Genomic DNA, 16201 nt, shown 5'->3' with positions numbered 1-16201 from the left:
CGTAGGAAGAAATGCGGCGCTGCAGTATGCAAATGTAGTGGGAGGGGACTGGGACGACTCTAAACAGGTATAACATTTTTGGAAGGATTGACATCTTCATAACTGTGATTCTGCCTAGCCAAGCGAGGGGAAGGGAGGACCATTTGGTTAGAAGAGCAGAAAGGTGGTTTAGCATCGGAGAGTAGTTAGCTGCATAAGGATCTGATAAATTGGGGATCAATTTGATTCCCAAGAAAGGGATATGGCATTGTGACCAGGGAAATGGTAGGATCTGTTTCAGATGGGCCAGCTCTTTAGGGGGAAGAGAGATGTGGAGTGCTATTGATTTGTTGGGATTTATTATAAGACCGGAGAGCAAGCCAAACATCTCGAGAAGCCGGACTAGGGAAGGAGAGGAAGTCAAGGGAGATGTGAGAAAAAATAAGACATCATCCGCAAAGAGACATAACTTATGATGAGTGCTCCCTATCTCGAGTCCCCGGACATCCAGGTTAGCTCTAAATAAAAGGGCCAGAGGTTCTATGGCCAGGGAAAAGAGCAAGGGGGACAGAGGACAGCCCTGTCTCATGCCTCTGGAAATTGGAAACTGGGCTGACCTGTGTCCTAGATACCCAATTCTGGCCGAGGGCTCTCGATACAGCGAGAAGATCCAGGTTAAAAAGTGTGGACCAAAACCCCAGTGGTGCAAATTGTAGTTAAGGCATGGCCATGAGACTGTATTGAATGCTTTCTGGATGTCCAAGGACAAGAAACAGGCAGGAATGTAGTGAGATTTGGCTAAATTTGCCAAAAGAGATGCACGTCTGACGTTATCTCCAGCTTGTCCAGTTGGAATAAATCCCACTTGGTTGTTATGAATTAGAGAGCCAATACACAAATTAAGGCGTGAAGAAAGGATTTTTGCTAACAGTTTGATATCAATGTTGAGGAGAGAGATTGGCCTATAATTGGACCACTGCGTGTCATCTGAGTTTGGTTTTGGGATCATTGAGATGTTCACTTGTACTGTTTCATGGTTGAAGCTATGGCCAGATAGTAAAGGATGGGTGTAAGGAGATGAGCAAATTTTTTGTAGTAAGTGGCTCAGAAACCGTCTGGTCCTGGGAGCTTACGAGCTTTTAGACATGAGATAGCGTTTAAGGTTTCGGTTGGGGAGATGGGTTGCTCCAACATCGCTAATTGGCGCTCTGACAGTTTTGGGAAGGAGATGGAGGTTAAAAGAGTATCAGCTTGTGAGGGGTCGAAGGGTGTGGAGGAAGAGTATAGCCGTGACAGATGTTTATGGAAAGTCCGTAGGATGCGTTCCAGATTACTAGTGAGGTTGCCAGAAGAGGTGCGTATTCGAATAGGTCTAGTAATCTGGTCCAGCCTGTGAAGCGAGAAGGCTAAGAAAGTATTGGGTTTCTTTGCCTTAGTATAATATTTGTGCCTGGATCTACGAAGTGAAAGTTCCGCTTGGTCTGTGAGAAAGAGGTCTAGAGCTAATCTGGATCATTACAGGGCTTCATGGTTGGCTGGTGTGGGGGTCACATGGAAGGCTTGGTGGGAGTGATCATATGTCCGCTCTAGAGAAAGATGTTGTTGTCTTTTCATTTTATTTAAAAAGGACGCTTTGCTAATGCAAAACCCTCGCAGCACCGGTTTATGCGCTTCCCATAACAGGTGAGGAGAAATTTCAGGTGTTTGGTTAAGAGATAAGTAATCTTTGAGGGCGGTTTCAATTTCTAAGCAGTGCGTTGGATTTGCAAGTAGGTTGTCGTTAATGATCCAGGAGGATTCAGTTGGGGATGGGGCTAACGAGGCCATAGATGTGAATACGGCGCAATGGTCTGACCAGGGAATTGGAATTATTTCAGAGGTCAAGAGCCGGGAAGAAGAGCTGGTGGTAATGAAAATGTGATCTATCCTAGAGAAGGACTTGTGGGGGTGAGAGTAGAATGTGTATTGGCGTTTAGCCGGGTTAAGTTCCCGCTAGGTATCTATCAAGGAATAACTTTGTAGTATGGCTTGGAGGGTTTGCTTAGAAGTATGACAAAATAGAAGTGCAGCGCTACAATGTCCTTATAGCAATTTAAAATGGGAAAAGATGATTGTCCAATGCAATATCAGATGTGGTAAGCAGTTCAATTATGAGGAACTTCCAAAAAAAAAAAAAAAAAAAAAAAAACCTTGGTGTAATCCAATCCAATATCGAGGGGTAGATAGATTGCCCACTTACCAGAAGCGCAATCTCAATGCGCATGTACAGGTCTCATGTAGCCGAGGTCTCATGTAGGTGCTGCTTGGTAGTACCCAGGTGGTCCCTCAATGGAAAGGAGATACTGGTCTGGTCGGATCACACTGCTCCTTGGATCCACACAGAGAGCCTAAAAGTGCTGGGGCTGAGGTATGGGGACTCAGTGCCAGATATAAGAAGTAAAGGTGCTCATAGTGTAGTATTTAAATAAAATATTTATTATATCCAATATGTAAAAAACAAGTAAGGCATCACCCCTACGGTAGACGTGTATTGACACGAAACGCGTCTAGGAGGAGCCTTCGCACGCCTTAACGTCACACCGCCGGATCAGGAGGTCCGGCGGCCAACCCATGTTTTTCACAGGTCAGTGCTTAGATGTTTTTTACAGCTGCTTTTACTGGCTACAGGCATGTGCTTTGTAACCCTTACTTGTTTTTTACATATTGGATATAATAAATATTTTATTTAAATACTACACTATGAGCACCTTTACTTCTTATATCTGGCACTGAGTCCCCATACCTCAGCCCCAGCACTTTTAGGCTCTCTGTGTGGAGACAAGGAGCAGTGTGATCCGACCAGACCAGTATCTCCTTTCCATTGAGGGACCACCTGGGTACTACCAAGCAGCGCCTACATGAGACCTCGGCTACATGCGCATTGAGATTGCGCTTCTGGTAAGTGGGCAATCTATCTACCCCTCGATATTGGATTGGATTACACCAACGTTTTTTTTTTGGAAGTTCCTCATAATTAAACTGCTTACCACATCTGATATTATTGCATTGGACAATCATCTTTTCCCATTTTAAATTGCTATAAGGACATTGTTTGTAGCGCTGCACTTCTATTTTGTCAATTTCAGTTGGAAAGGTTTTGTGGTTCCTTTTAGTGCATTTGCCGCTCACTGGAGTGCGCTCACTATCTTATCTACACATATTGCTTAGACGTATGGAGAGGGGAAGGTTGCGGGGATTTGTATAGAAAGGGATATATTGTACTGTTAGAGTCTCCGCTGACAAATAAGGTGCCTCGCTTGTGGCAATCTATAAACAAAAGTTTGTATGTGGGAAAGGAATGGTAAGGGACCTTGATTCGGGGCATAATATGTTGCAATGGTGACGTCTATGTCTAGGAGTTGCCCTACTAGCAGGAGATAGCGACCCTCTGGGTCTTTGACTTCAGTATATAGTGTAAAAGGTGTTGTGCGATGGAAAGCTATCAGTACCCCTCTGCGTTTGGTGACAGCGGAGGCCATATAGACCTGAGGATAACGGGGGCCAAAAAACCTTAGGGGTGGAGTTGGGGGTGTAGTGTGTTTCCTGTAGACAGACCACATGAGTTTTAAATGATGCAAAAGAGCGGAAATCCTTATTACGTTTCTGTGGTATATTGAGGCCCTGTACATTCAGGGTAAGGATATTTAACGAGCCCATGGGGAGAGTGTATAATATTTTGAATAGCGTGGCACCGCCATCTAGGATGGATCCTGACAATTACTGTATGAGATGGTTAGTTTGTGTAAGAAGTTGCGTGGAGTCATATTGGGGGGAGGGAGGAGGGGTATGATAAGGGAAAGTTAACAAAGAAAAAGGGGTATAGGAGACCATTCAAGGCATAAAAGGTGGTCCCCGGGGACACCCTAAGTCAGGGTGGACCAGGGAGCAATGATAGCCCAAGTGCTATTAAATAGCCAATAACACAGGGGCCAGTGTAGAGAGCGCAGGTGCGTGGGCATGACTGTATTAAAATAAATATACGGTAGTGGGATCCCGGAAGAGGAGCAGGTGAATAAACACCTGAAGAATTCGGGGGGTCCTAGGCTTGGGCAGCACTGGTTGCACGGGTGAATCAACATGGTTGGGGAAATGTGGCGTCCCATTCCGCCAGAGCCGAGCCTCCCATATACAAACTGAGATACAGTCGAGAGAGATACAGTCGAGAGAGAGAGAGAGAGAGAGAGAGAGAGAGAATCATGGGTGTTACTCTCGATGTTGGTCAAAAGGATACACCGTCTGGTGTATGTGGCAGAAAGAGAAATGTGGGACGTAGTTCAGTCCATGGTGTCTTGCGGAGATAGGCCTGGTGACGAGAAACTCCCTCATTTATGGAAGCTGAGTTGACCATCGGTTGTACGAGGGGGATAGGATTTCCACGGCGAGCAGGATGTGGACCTCCATTTAGAACTCTCTGATGGTGTTGCTGGGGAATGTAGTTGCAGGATCCGCAGAGTATCCAGTAGGTCTTCAGGAGTCTTGCAGGTGTAGTCTCGGGTCTGGTATCTGAATCGCACTGCAAAGGGGAAGCTCCACGGTATACCGTGTTGTTGAAGTGCCTGCAGGTGGGGTTTCATAGCCCTGCGTTTGGCAATAGTTGTGGGGAATAGATCTTGGAATAGTTGGTAGGTATGACCCTGGAACTACAGAGATTCTGCAGTACGAGCTGCTTGTAGGAGTTGCTCCATAGTGCGGAAAAAGTGGAGCTTGGCTATAATGTCACGTGGTGGACCTTCCGTGCGTTGTGAAGCTAACGCCCTGTGAACTCTATCCATTTCTAATCTTTCAATTGGGATAGCTGGGGCAAGCTCTTGGAATAGAGCTGTTACAGTTGATTGGACGTCGACGATAGTTTCCGGAAGGCCACGGATACGCAAATTTGAGCGCCTTGCTCGGTTTTCAAAGTCCTCCAGTCGTGTTAATAGTGTTGCGTTTTCGTCACGCAGGAGGTCAAGGTCTTCTGCTTGTGTCCGAAGCGAGGCATCAAGACCGTCCACTCTCTGTTCTAGGTCCGCAGTGCGTTGTCCTAGTTCGCGGAGTTCCCTAGATAATGTGGCAGTGATGCGGTCCGAGGTTTGCTTCAGAGCTTTGTGCAGCATTTTTTCAAAGCGTGCTAATAGATTAAGGAACATTATATATTTTTTATTAAGTCAGACACCCTAGAGAATAAAATGGTGGGACATTTTTTATGTCATATAGTACTCGCGCAGCGATTTTTAAAACACAAATTTTTTTAAAAAAATACACTTTTTTAATTATAATGCACAAAGACAATATATTGGCAAATTATTTGGTAAAATATAAAAGATGATGGTATGCCGAGTAAATAATTACCAAACATGACATGCTTTAAAACTGCGCATGCCCCATGCAATGGCGACAAACTGCAGACATTTTTAATATCCATAGGCAACACATTAAAAGCCTTTTCAAGCTACCATTTTAGATTTACAGAGGAGGTCTAGTGCTAGAGTTACTGCCCTCGATCTGACGTTCACAGTGATACCTCACATGCATGGTGCAACCGCTGTTTACATACTGGCACAGGGTCAACTCTTGCGCAAATAGGTGCGTGCGCACGTGAGGGGCGAGGATACTCTTTTTTTTTAGTTACTTTGATTTTTTTAATTATTTGTACAATGTTCCTTTCATTTTTTTAAAATCACTTTTAATGCTATCACAGGGAATTTAATATCCCCTATAACTTCAATGGGCATTGTCATATATTCTTCTTTGAGAAATCTGGGGTCTATCAGACTCTGGATCTCTCCTCTGCCCTTACATTATCTAATCAAAACAAGATCGGTGATCAGATGCTTTCCCAATTTACAAATGGCGCTGTTTATATCCTGTGAAACTGAAGTGATGAAATGCTCGTAGCTTCTGATTTCTTAGACTATAGAGATGATTGGCACCACTCTGGTCTCCAATCAGCTCTATGGTCAGCTGGCAGAAACACCGGCTGCATTCTCAGGTTCCCCCGATGGCACGGGACTGCCCGAGAAGACCGTGGAAGGCAGCGGGGGAGGGGGGGGCATCTTCTCCTGCTTCTTGTAAAAGCAATCTTGCAGCTAATTAGCCACTAGGATTGCTTTTACATGAAAGCCGATCACCGGATGATACCTGAAGCTGTAGGCATCATCCTGGTATAACCACTTAAAGTCTGGTGATGTACCAGTACATCGCTGGTCCTTATTGGGTATATATGCTATGTTCTTTTTTTTATGCAGCCTGTGGGCTGAATGAAAAAAAGAGAAGAAATCTATGCTAGAAAAAGTGTGTGGTATGCCCACCATTAGAATATACCGCCCTGCATCCACCCACTTCTAATGGTGGGCACACATGAAATGTGCCAACATATATAAAACATATATGCTGAAGCACAGGGGCCATCCTCCCACTGGCCACCCCAGATCCACATGCTTCAGCATATATGCTCTTTTTTAACTGTGGATGACAAATCTCATCCAACAGCACTGCACACACCTACTTATGTATATTCTGAGAGCAAGACCCTGTTGCTGTCAGAATAAATAAGTTGGTGCTTCGGTTGAATGACATTCCTGCAAAGAAATAAGCAATGGTTAACAATAAAACAGTAACACAATAAAATTACTTTTTATTGAAATATCTGCTAGAAAATAGTGTGTGCTATGCCCACCATTAGAGTACCTCCCTGCATCCACCCACTTCTAATGGTGGGCACACATGAAATGGGTTTCCATGCGAATGGTCTGGCAAGGTTTGAATTTTGGTTGGTGGCGATAAATTGTTGTGCATATAAATTGCTTTGATCCACAATCACTGCATACAGATCTTCCATGAAAAAAGCTCCATAAATTCAAGGGAAGTATTTAAATGTGCTGTTTCTGCCTGAATTCCTGGTTGGACAGTGGATGGGGGAAGTACGGGTGCTGCAGAATTTGTGGGGTGCCAATCGGGATTTGCAAGCACCTCCGGAAGGACAATATGGGCTCTATGGGCCTGTGTGCGAATTCTTGGTGGCTGCTGGACACTACTTGTGCTCACAACCGCACCAGCTTGTACTGCACTTATTGGACTCGCCACGTCACCAAGTGATACTGCAGTGCTGGTATGTGAAAGACCAGGATGTACTAGGTCACTGGTGCTCCCAAGTTCACCAAAAGGTAGAGCGGCACTAGTACTGGCACTCTGCTGATATGAGAGTCATCATGCGTTTGTAACATCTCAGCAACCTGGAAATGGGGTCGGGTACACCTGATCTTAGCAGGGACCTCTTCTCCATTGTCAGAGAGATCTGTCAGGGTGCTGCTGCTGTCTACAGGTTTGCATTCTGAGGCAGATTCTGTCAGTGAGTCTTCCCCTCGCTCTCACCTCAGAATCCTGTAGGCCTCTTCACTATTGTACCTTTGGTTGGACATATTTTCCACAAAATTTACAGGTCCCTAGTGTGAATCACAGGAAAAAGAGCTCCTGGTTGTCAGATACTGCTTGAACCGCTACAAACAAATTTACTGACAAGTGCTAACAGAGATCAGGCCTGATTCTGCGAACACTGTGGTTTTGTGTGTAATGTATCAAGTGACAGTTATCTACTGACACTGCACTTGCTGGGTGAGAAAGGGGGGGTAAATGTAGGGGTCAAACGCAGGTGCTGGCAGGTGCCCGGGGCTGATCCTGCTAAAATTGTGTTTTTAGGGGCGCTATACTAATGTGAATGCTGGTATAGTGCTGATTTCAGGAATCAAGGAATGACCAGAAAGGTGTGGACTGACACAGGGAAACGCAGGTTTCAGGTATAGTATAATACAGGTTATTATTAGCCACCCAGATATATATCTATATAAATGCACAGTGAGCAAACCAACCTTCCACTAATCTTTAGGAGGTGCAGGAACACAGGCGTAGTCACGGCTGGAGAGGTGGAACGGTCAGGCCGGCCGTAGGGTTCTGTAATGACCGTTTGGTGGTACCTCTAGCGGTCCTCAGGGCAGGATTCCCCAGGGCGCGGAGTCTAAGCCCCAGTCTGCCTTTTCACCAGAGCCCCTGATGGTGGGGATGGACTTGGAGCAGGACTGAGACCAGGTCGTGGCCCCTGAGTACACCTGCTAGTGGTAGAGGGATCCGCCAGAGGTATGTGCAGGTACGGCTGGATCCATGCAGGATGGATGGATGGCAGAGTAGTTAGCGTGGTCAGACAAGCCGGGTCGGTAACAGTGGAGGCAGATCAGTACAGAGCAGCAGGCAAAGAGTAAACGGGTCACAAGCCAAGGTACAGCAACAGGAGGTCAAACAGCATAGGAGTAGGCAGAAGAATAGTCAGGGATGAGCCAGTAGTCAGAACAGGAGACGGTCAACAGAGATCAGGATCAAGCCGGGTCAGCAACAAAGCAGGAACATAGGATACAGGTACAGAGGCTCATGGGGAAACATACACCAAGGCCCAGATCACAGGCCTGGTCATGCCTTATATACACCTTTCTGCAATCAGTCCCAGGTTTGGCTGATTGTGAGCTTCTGGCTGCTAAGAGCACCCGCTGGTCAGCTCTGGTACTGCAGCCCACACGGCAGGCGAGTCCCACCACCAGTGCTGAGTCCATTCCTGACAGCTGATGTGATCAAAGATATTGATCTGTTCAGACACTATACTAGCAATGGAGGTTTAGTGTGCAAGTGAGCATGTTCCTGGCAATCAAGGGGTTAAATGTGATGACTGGTGTACTGATGGGCAATCTGACGCTATCTGGGAGGGGTGCTAACTGATGCTAACCCTATCTGAAGTCGCTGGTGACACTAATACAGTGATCAGTGAAAAAATCTGTACACTGAACTAATGACACTGGTGACAGGGCAGTGAAGGGGTTAAATGGGGGGGGGCGATGAAGGGCTTAAATGTGATTATTCATGTAGTAGCGGGCAATCTGGCACTATCTGGGAGGGGTGCTAACACTATTGGAAGTCACAAGCGACACTAATACAGCGATCTGTAAAAAATCTGTACTTTGTAAATAATGACTCTGGTGACAGGGCAGTGAAGGGGTTAAATGGGGGGGATCAAGGGTTTAAATGTGATTACTGGTTTACTAGCGAGCAAACTGGCGCTATCTGGGAGGGGCGCTAATGCTATCAGAAGTCGCCAAGGACACGAATACAGTTATCAGTAAAAAATATGTACACTATAAATAACGACACTGGTGACAGGGCAGTGAAGGGGTTAATTGGGGGGGGGGGGCAATCAATTAGTTAATTGTGACGTATGGTGTTCTAAACTGGAAGTGTAGAGCTTTTACGTTTTGTGTTCTTTCTTCTCTCTCTGGGATGGAATGTGTCCAGGCAGAGAAGATTGACATCATATCCTGTCCTGTGTAACTGTCATCACAGGACAGGATAGGACAGGGACCGATCATCCGACTTAGTCTGGACATCACTGGCTGAAACCGAATGATTGATCCCTCAGGAATCGAATCGTGACACCCGCAGGTCAGCGAGGGCACGCACACTCCCCCAGCCTGCAAAAATATCGGGAGCGTGAATCACGTTTATATACAGTACGTGATCCTGCGCACAAGGGCCGCCTTGTAGCAGTATATATACTGCGGGCGGTCCCCTAGTGGTTAATCAGCCAAAGAACCCATGTAATTCATATGTGTTCAGTACCACTTCCCCATCACCCTACAGCACAAATACTGCTACAGGTCAGCAGGGCTGTGCTAAATCATGTGTATATATATATACGTGATCTTGCATTTATGGGTAGGGGGAGTCTGCATACACATGCACTACCCTACCTGTGCTGCCATTGGTGGCTATGATTGTCAATAACGGGGTCCTAGTCGGAGATTTCCCAGACACCTAGCAATAACTGAGGAACACTGACAGGGGAGAGATCTGTATGTAAACAACACAGATCTCTCCCCTGTCAGCTCCAGCATGCTGCTTTGTATGGCTCTGCACAGAATGTCTCCCTAGTAAAACACACCCAGCACACAGGTAACCCTGTGATGGCCCCAGATGTTAACCCCTTCCTGCCCAGTGCCATTAGTACAGTGTTGGGGCTTTTTATTAGCGCTGATCACTGTATTGGTGTCACTAGGGATGTCAGTGACCCCAAGTCAGTTCCCTCCCCGTCAGTGTCAGAATGTGTGCTGCAGTCCCGCTATAAGTCACTGATCGCTGCCATTACTAGTATAAAAATAAAAAAATAAAAAATCCCACTCTCTATACCGCCTTTTGTAGATGCTATAATTTTCAAGTAAATTAACTTACACATATTTGGATTTTTTTAGCAAAGAAACGGAGCAGAATACAGTTTGGACTAAATTTATGATGAAATTTGATTTTTTTTACATTTTTTACTGGACATGTTTTATTGCAAAAAGTCAAAAATATTGTTTTTTTTTTCAAAATTGCTTTGAGCGCAAAAAGTAAAAAAATGCAGAAGCAATCGAATACCAAACAAAAGAAAGCTCTATTTGTGGAAAAAAAGGTCATACATTTCATTTGGGTGCAGCGTTGCATGACTGCAGAATTGTCAGTTAAAGTAATGCAGAGCCGTATCACAAAAAATGGCCTTGTCAGGGGGGGGGGGGGGGGGGGGGCAAGTGGTTAAAGGGATGAGGTGGCAACCCTATAATACACTAAAGATTATTATCAAAAATAATGGAATAATGGCACACACACCCCAAGAATATACAGTATCTCCCAGAAGTGAGTCCCCCCTCCCCTGGACTGTATACAATGTATATATATATATATATATATATACACACAGTATCTCCCAGAAGTGAGTCCACCCCTAAGTGACAAGATCCACATTGGGCCCAATGAGCCATTTTCACTCCCCGGTGTCATGTGACTCGTTGGTGTTACAAGGTCTCAGGTGTGAATGGGGAGCGGGGGGGTTACATTTGGTGTTATCGCTCTCACTTTCTCATACTGGTCACTGGAAGTTCAACATGGGACCTCACGGCAAAGAACTCTCTGAGAATCTGAAAAAAAGAATTGTGGCTCTACATAAAGATGTCCTAGGCTATAAGAAGATTGCCGAGACCCTGAAACTGAGCTGCAGCGCGGTGGCCAAGACCATACAGCGGTGTAACAGGACAGGTTCCCCTCAGAACAGGCCTTGCCAAGGTCGACCAAAGAAGCTGAGTGCACGTGCTCAGCTTCATATCCAGAGGTTGTCTTTGGGAAATAGACGTATGAGTGCTGCCAGCATTGCTGCGGAGGGTGAAGGGGTGGAGGGGTGGTCAGCCTGTCAGTGCTCAGACCATACACCACACACTACATCAAATTGGTCTGCATGGCTGTCGTCCCAGAAGGAAGCCTCTTCTAAAGATGATGCACAAGAAAGCCGCAAACAGTTTGCTGAAGACAAGCAGCCTAAGGACATGGATTACTGGAACCTTCTCCTGTGGTCTGATGACACCAACATCAACTGATTGGGTTCAGATGGTGTCAAGCGTGTTTGACAGCTACCAGGTGTGGAGTACAAAGACAAGTGTGTCTTACCTACAGTCAAGCATGGTGGTGGGGGTGTCATGGTCTGGGGCCATATGGTGGTGGGAGTGTCATGGTCTGGGGCTGCATGAGTGCTGCCGGCACTGGGGGGCTACAGTTCATTGAGGGAACCATGAATGCCAGAGCATGATCCCCTCCCTTCGGAGACTGGGCTGCAGGGCAATATTCCAGCATGAAAACAACCCAAAACACACCTCCAAGACCACCACTGCCTTGCTAAAGAAGCTGAGGGTTCAGGTGATAGACTAGCCAAGCATGTCTCCAGACCCAAACCCTACTGAGCATCTGTGGGGCATCCCCAAACGGAAGGTGGAGGAGTGCAAGGTCTCTAACATCCACCATCTCCGTGATGACATCATGGAGGAGTGGAAGAGGACTCCAGTGGCAACCTGTGAAGCTTTGGTGACCTCCATCCCCAAGAGGGTTAAGGCAGTGCTGGAAAATAATGGCGGCCACACATAATATTGACACTTTGGGCCCAATTTGGACCTTGTCACTTAGGGGTGGAGTCACTCTTGTTGCCAGCAGTTTAGACATGAATGGCGGTGTGTTGAGTTATTTTGAGGGGACAGCAAATTTACATGTTATACAAGCTGTACTCTGACTACGTCACATTGTAGCAAAGTGTCATTTCTTCAGTGTTGTCACATGAAAATATAGAATCAAATATTCACAAAAATGTGAGGGGGGGACTCACTTCTGGGAGATACTGTGTATAGGAATGGAAGTGCTTAGTGCTCCCATAGATTGCAACACCACTTATACAGCTGACGCTATACTGTTATGTGACCACAAGATGGCAGCACCAATAGCCGTCTATTAGATGGAGGGTAGAGACATCTCAGATAGTAACAATTATTATTACATGTCCTTATATATCACCGTCTATATATATATATATTGTACATTCACACCAGTCCCATATATATATATATATATATATATATATATATATATATACAGTTGTGTTGAAAATACTAGCCGTCAGACATCACTAACCGGATCAATCACTGTTTTTGGTGGAAATGATATTTCTACATGGCAGATAATTTCCTAGCAGGTGTAGTAGAGTCATAGAAATCCAACAGACCCGACAGTCATGACATGCATGCTGCTGATTCTGTGTCATTGAATCACTCATTGAAAGGGGCGTGTTCAAAATAATAGCTGTGTGGAGTTCTATTAGTGAGGTCATTCATTCTTTGATAAACAGGTGGCAATTATTGCCCTTATTTAAGGAAGGAAGGCAGCAAATGTTGGACATGCTGGTTACAGTGCATTTCTCTCTGAAATTCTGAGGAAAATGGGTCGTTCCAGACATTGTTCAGAAGAACAGCGTACCTTGATTAAAAAGTTGATTGGAGGGGAAAACATATAAAGAAGTGCAGAAAATGATCGGCTGCTCAGCTAAAATGATGGCAAATGCTTTAAAATGGCAACCAAAACCTGAAAGACGTGGAAGAAAGCGAAAAACTACCATTGGAATGGATAGAAGAATAGCCAAAATGGGGCGGACTCAGCCAACAATCAGCTCCAGGAAGATGAAAGAAGGTGTGACGTTCCCTGTGAGGACTCAGCCAACAATCAGCTCCAGGAAGATGAAAGAAGGTGTGACGTTCCCTGTGAGGACTCAGCCAACAATCAGCTCCAGGAAGATGAAAGAAGGTGTGACGTTCCCTGTGAGGACTCAGCCAACAATCAGCCCCAGGAAGATGAAAGAAGGTGTGACGTTCCCTGTGAGGACTCAGCCAACAATCAGCTCCAGGAAGATGAAAGAAGGTGTGACGTTCCCTGTGAGGACTGTTACAATTAGAAGACGCCGATGTGAAGCCAAGCTATCTGCAAGAAGTCCCCGCAAAGTCCCACTGTTGGGAAAAAGACGTGCTGAAGAGGTTACAATCTGCCAAAGAGCACATTGACTGGCCTAAAGAGAAATGGCGCAACATTTTGTGGACTGATGAAAGTAAGATTGTTCTTTTTGGGTCTAGTGGGCGGAGACAGTTTGTCAGACGGCCCCCAAACACTGAATTCAAGCCACAGTACACTGTGAAGACCGTGAAGCATGGTGGTGCAAGCATCATGATATGGGGATGTTTCTCATACTACGGTGTTGGGCCTATTTATCGCATACCAGGGATCATGGATCAGTTTGAATCCATCAGAATACTTGAAGAGGTCATGCTGCCTTATGCTGAAGAGGAAATGCCCTTGAAATGGGTGTTCCAACAAGACAACGACCCCAAACACACCAGTAAACGTGCAACATCTTGGTTCCAGACCAACAAGATGGACGTTATGGAGTGGCCAGCCCAATCCCCGGATCTTCATCCAATAGAAAACTTGTGGGGTGACATCAAAAATGCCGTTTCTGAGGCCAAACCAAGAAATAGAGAAGAACTGTGGAATGTGGTCCAATCATCCTGGGCTGGAATACCTGATCACAGGGGCCAGAAGTTGGGGGACTCCATGCAACACAGATGTACAGCAGTTCTCAGAAACAGTGCGACTACAACCAAATATTCATGAAGTCATTCAAAGGAAAGCAAAATCTTCAAACATTTCTCAGTTTATATAGTGAATGTTGGAGTTTGTAAAGAAGAATACAAACACGGCCATTTTTTTGAACCGTCTAATATTCACTTTTCTTCCATTTTTTTAGAGGAACAACACAAATTTGATGTATTTTTCTTCATGTTGTGATTTGGAATAGAATGTGTCGTGTTCCCAATGCATTTGTGTGGATGGAAATAAAAGGATTAGAAGGATTTGCAGCTTTACTCACTTTTTTCAACACACTGATATTATTTTCAACACAACTGTATATATATATATATACTGTACATACACAAAAATACAGATTTAAAATCTCCCAGAAAATGGCGGGTCTTCCAGTGGTTATAGTCATTCCGGACCACATCATGAACCCAGCACTCCTGCCGCCACAAGTAATCGCCCGGACGGGGATACAGCCTCCGATAATTCTATACACACAGCTGAGTGCTGGATATAGAGCGGGATAACAATCAGCTGTCAGCAGACTTACCTAGATGGTCCTGTCGGGGTTAATGGAGTCGGCCGGTCTGTGTCACCGATCATTGGTGCTGCAGCAGTCGCTGTAATCCCCGCAGTGCTCAGGGTAAAGGATCCTTCTCCTGGATGAACCACAGAAGAATGTTCATGAAAAACAGAAGAAGGAAACTTTATTCTCTACAAGTTATGCTTTTTTTCGGCAGTATCGTGACTCCGCCCCTTTTACAATGACGCACGTAGAGTTGTCAAGCTGTCACAACTTTCTCAAAAAAAGGAACATTTCCAGTCAGAGCACATTTTTTACTGACAACCTGAAATATGACTGAAACGCCTATTAGAAATGAAGACAATTGACATTTAAAGGATAAATTCACCTTTGCAGAAAAAATAATAAATGCTGATAGTTTTGCTGCAGGAGCCTGGAAAGCATTGCACCCGCAATCATCACGGGTCCAATGTGGGCTCCTGAAGATGTGTCCTCCACCTTCCTGCCCTTACCTCTGTACAGGCTTTTCATTTATGTAGCACTACCCCCTCGGGGGTTGCTGTTGAATTTGGGTTCCTTTATAGTCCTGCACTGCCAGTCCTTTACCATTTCCACACATTGTTCATCCTCAGGCAAGAATTCAGGCTTTGAGCGTTGGTTTTGGTTGTTTTATTTAGGGGATTAACTTGGATTGGATATAGGGGTGTACAGGATGACCAACGGTAACCAGAATCTTGAGGACAAACTTCCTGAACTACTCACCACTTCTCCTTTAACCCGTTGCCGCCTATGGCCAGATGGTGGCCAGGCGAACAGCTCGTCCCTCCTGGTGGACACCATATGGCATCTTTTCAGGAACGCGCATTGCGTCTGCCAGCAGGGTTGTGCTGCGGCGCAATCGGTCACTGGCCATGTACCTCGGACACAGCCAATGACAGATGTGTGTACCGGCCCCGTTGCCAGTACCATGTGACCTGCTCTGACCAATCACAGCAGGTCACATGACAGTTGTATACAATGGATGGCTTCCTTTCATGCCATCCATTGTATACAAGTGTTTCTAGCTGTGAATGGTCACAGTGATCACATGCACAAGCTGGGCCAATCACAGTCCAGCTGTGTCATGTGATTAGCCGTGGCCAAAAAAAAATCCCTTGAATGAATCAATGTCATTCAGGTAAATACTTGCTTATAGCAAAGTAATTCTTTGCTATAAGCAAATTCTGATATTTAAAAAAAAAATACTGATCACTTCCCCAAAGTAGTACAATGTTACTATGGTAACATTATACTACTTGGGTCATAGTGAAATATGAAAATAAAATCTTAAAATAAGAGAAAAAAAGTAATAAAAAAAATTATATATTTTTTTCTGTACTGATCACCGCCATGCCAGTTGTATGCTGACGCTGTACTGCACTGGTGACAGTATGTAAAAAAAAAAAAAAAGTGAAAATCATTTTATTTATTTCTTCATTTTCCGAAAAGTTATGACAAAAAAATTACAACTGCAAAAAGCTTGCCATTCCTCTTATGAAGTACGTTGGACTGTCTACTCTGCAAAATGGGGTCATTTGAGGATATCTGTACTGTTCTAACATTTGGGGGATATCTGTACCATCCTAACATTTGGGGGATATCTGTACTGTCCTGACATTTGGGGGATAT

The 16201-nt window shown here is 45.1% G+C and overlaps 1 long non-coding RNA gene across 1 annotated transcript in view; it reads right to left on the bottom strand.

The window, feature by feature from the left end:
* LOC149436412 (uncharacterized) overlaps positions 1-15263 on the bottom strand; it is a 31333-nt gene extending 16070 nt beyond the window's left edge. Inside the window, exons 1-2 of the long non-coding RNA XR_016308293.1 lie at positions 15046-15263; positions 14561-14669 (exon numbers count right to left, since the gene is read on the bottom strand). This is a non-coding gene — a long non-coding RNA (uncharacterized LOC149436412). The remainder of the gene's footprint in view (positions 1-14560; positions 14670-15045) is intronic.
* Positions 15264-16201: the final 938 nt, after the last annotated feature.

Source organism: Staurois parvus, unplaced genomic scaffold, assembly GCF_062004578.1.
Source record: "Staurois parvus isolate SC_StPar_1 unplaced genomic scaffold, SC_StPar_1.0 ptg001358l, whole genome shotgun sequence".
NCBI classification, from domain to species: Eukaryota; Metazoa; Chordata; class Amphibia; order Anura; family Ranidae; genus Staurois; species Staurois parvus.
This window is presented reverse-complemented; position numbering and strand designations above follow the sequence as displayed.